Genomic DNA, 3,735 nt, shown 5'->3' on the forward strand with positions numbered 1-3,735 from the left:
GTCCTGAATCTCAAAAGACGCCACCGTGTCCTGGGCAAAGTTTTCTTGGCAGCTTACTTACTGGTTTGTGTGTCGATCAGCCGGGGACCGGCGTTTGGTTTACTTGTGGCGTCATACATCATGCTTCAACATGGTGTGCTCGAACTGGTGCCTATTTTCATCTTTGGACGGCGGTTCTCATCTTTGGACGGCGGCTATAACCATAACCCGCGCGATGACAGATTTGGGAGCCTCACGCATGTGCAAGTTCGATTGAAATCTAAACAGTGACGATACAGACTAATGGAACAAACTCGATCCACTTCACTTGGAACTCCAGGCCTGCACTTTGATTAAATTTGCAATTGGTTGTTTTTACAAGTGTCCTGCTAGCACTAGAAGTCAGGATGGGTGTTCGGGTTATCCAAAATATCAGGTCGGATAATTCGGGGTTTTGCAAATTCGGGTTATGAAAAATGAAACCCGAAATATAGCCACAAATATAAGAACCCGACAATTCGGGTACCAGAAAATTCGGGTTTTCCCAAATTACCCAAATAGAAGCATCACCTCACATCACACGAGGCCGCTAGCGGGATGGATCCGCACGGCGCTTCACTTGCGCATGTGGTGGAGGCTCGAGGAAGTCTGTTGAGCGTGACACCATGACCGTGTGGCCTAGCGGTTGGCAACCCGAACTAGATTTGCGAGTAGTGATGGTAGTTTTTAGGCTGACCTTCTTTATACGTGGAGCATTTTTACCGAGCTGCCAAACTATTCGGGTAATTCGGGTACCGTGATCTTTTACCCAAATTTCTTGAATTAAATTCGGGTTTCAATTATTGATATCCGATATAATGATCGGGTTTTTCGGATTCAGGTTATACGGGTTTGGGTTCGGGCTTCAGGTATCGGGTTTTATGCCCGCCGTGAACTAGAAGTCTAGAGCCTCTTATGTTTATGCAGTCATCCAATCTACACAAATTCAATGATGTGAGTACTAATATGTGTCTGCAAGATCCCAGCTGCAATGACGGTATTGTATGGCAACACATACAGAGACAAGTAGGCAGAACAGTTTCACTCGAGGTAAGAGCATCTGCAGTTGGACAAATATGACCTCGTCCGTGGGCGTGTCCAGTCAGTGACCGGGCGTGTCCGTTTTGAACCCCTCGTTTTAAAAAATAAGAAATGTCCTTTTCGAGTTTAGAGTAAAAGAATATTTAAAGGTCGCTGCTGCAAATCAACCGGCTGATTTCCTGAGGAAATCAGTCGGGTTGGCAGCCGTGGATCTGATGTTCCCAGCCGTACGATCATATGCTCCCATGACAGCGCCACACACACGACTCCATGGTTGCAGCGCTGTGACCGAGCCGACGACGCTCCATTGCATCGTTGTGACCGAGCCGACGACGCTCCATTGCAGCGCTGACAACGCTTCATTGCAACACCGTCGAAGTTTTGACGACCTCCAGTGTGCTTCACCAGAGCTCCAGTGCGCTTCACTGCAACTTCGGCGGCTCCATTGCAACCCCGATGAACGACCTTCCGACATGATTCACTGCAGCTCTGACGCCGCGCCGCGACGGAGCTCCAATAACCCGAAGAGTGCTCCAATGCAACTTCGTCGCCGGCACAGAGCACACAACACAATGCAACTCCGCGCGGCGAGCTCCATGGCAGCACCTCGACGTGTGCCACCGGCGGAGCTTCACTGCGCCACGTCGGCGCGACGAGCTTCATGGCAACACCTCGATGGCCTCTGACGAAGCTTCAATAAAGTGTTGCCACCGCGCACGGCGGTGCTCCATCGCAGCGCGACGCCGACGGGTTTGCTGTGATGAAGCACACGACAACGACGGGCTGATGCTGCGATGTAGCATGCGGCGGCGATGCAGGTGCTTCGTCGTCTACAACACCGGCGGACACTATTGCATCCCTGCAACACGCGCGCGACGACGTCGCCTCTTCCTCGCAGCACATGAGGAGAGAGCCCCCATGGAGGGGAAAAGGGAGGAAGAAGATGAGGATGGGGCGACTGGAGGAGAACGCATCAGAAAGGATAAGATGGAGGAAAAAGCGGTGGGACGGGAGGGGCACGTGTAGATGCCTCGAGGAGGCTTAAGCCGCGCTGTAATCAGCCGGTTGATTTTAATGCTTTTCCATATTTAAAAGGGGTCAGCTGTTGTCATTGCAAATCATAAGCTACAATGTACATCAAATATCTTTTCGAATTAACAATGTACATCATGATTTGCTGACTGAGACTTGGACTGCAACATTGGGCTTCTCCCTGTGCCTAGGACATTGTTGGGCTCTGCTTCCAACTTATCCAGCCTGCAGCCCACTTCCAAGTTTTTTTTGCTACAAAACCTACTCGATCAGGTGCAGTCAGACAAACAGCTGACGCACGACGTCGCCGAGCAGCTCGTCGAAGATGGCGCGCTCGATCTTCCTCCCAACGGCGTAGGCGTCTCCGCACAGCGCCTCCGGCACCCACGGCGACCTCCCGACCTCGCGCTCCGCCGTGCTGCCCACCGTCGGCGTGCGCTCCCGGTCGACCGCTGGCCCGGAGGAGGAGCCGTACGGTCCGTCGCCCTTGCCACGTGACGCCACACACCGTCGATCAGCTGGGAACCGACGTCTGGTTTACCTGTGGTGTGCTCGAACTGGTGCTTATTTTCATCTTTGAACGGCGGCTAACCATAGCCCGCGGGTTGATGGATTTGGGAGCCTCACGCATGTGCAAGTGCAACCCTATTTTCATCTTTGGACGGCGGTCAAAGATTTGGGAGCCTCACGATGATAGATTTGGGAGCCTCACGCATGTGCAAGTGCAACCCTATCTCTAACCCGGGAGATGCTGACGCTTCCCAGTACGTTCTCTCTGTTATACTCGTGCTGGCCGTGCGCCGGTGTCCCAGGATGAAAAAAAAGCAAAGATCCGCTGTCGGGCCATGCTGCGGGAATCAGCAGCAACCCATCCATGCTCGGCCTTATTCAACTACGACCCAAGTAAAACCGAGCAGAGCATCTCGAAACAACGAACGGGACATAGCGCTGCGCTGCGCTCTCGTTTAGTCCCACCTCGCCCAGCCACGACGGAGGGGAGTCGAAGACGCGCTATATAAGCGGACCCAGGGCAGCCAGTTGAAGCATACCTTTCTCGGCCTTTTGGCTAAGATCAAGTGTAGTATCTGTTCTTATCAGTTTAATATCTGATATGTGGGCCATGTGTCCACAACGATATTAAATTTATTTTTCCTGGGGGAGGGCCCACCACAGTAGCTTGCTGCTGGGGTCCTCGTGTGTCGCCCAGCCGTTGCACTGCTGGCTGGGCCTGGCGCGCCCCAACCAAAACGAACTGAATTTTTTTGTTCTTTTTGACACCGAGGGTTTGCTTTAGAATTGGGAGCTGCTGAAAACCTGGGTTGCACGTGTGTGTGGCCTAAATTTGCAAGGCACGGGATTCACTTCCATGTCCTCTGCTTCGTGCCAAATAAGATTCACTTCCATATCCTCTGCTTCGTGCCAAATAAGTCTGCTTCTAATCTTCATAAGAAAATAATGCCGGGGCTCGACGTACATGAACATTATCAAGGTTACGGCTTATCCCGATTACTAATTATAAAGGATTCTGATAAACATATGTGTAGCCGATTACTAATTAGAAAGGATTCTGATAATCATATGTGTGGCACGAATTTATTCCGCAGAGGTCGGGCCAAACGCCCTTCTAACAACTCATTATGACAC

At 51.6% G+C, this 3,735-nt stretch overlaps 1 non-coding gene across 1 annotated transcript; it reads left to right on the forward strand.

Moving 5' to 3' along the window:
- Positions 1-3,136: 3,136 nt before the first annotated feature.
- LOC123451500 lies at positions 3,137-3,333 on the forward strand. The gene has a single exon (XR_006632356.1). It is a non-coding gene; the product is annotated as a U2 spliceosomal RNA (small nuclear RNA).
- Positions 3,334-3,735: the final 402 nt, after the last annotated feature.

Source organism: Hordeum vulgare, chromosome 4H (genome assembly GCF_904849725.1).
Source record: "Hordeum vulgare subsp. vulgare chromosome 4H, MorexV3_pseudomolecules_assembly, whole genome shotgun sequence".
NCBI lineage: Eukaryota > Viridiplantae > Streptophyta > Magnoliopsida > Poales > Poaceae > Hordeum > Hordeum vulgare.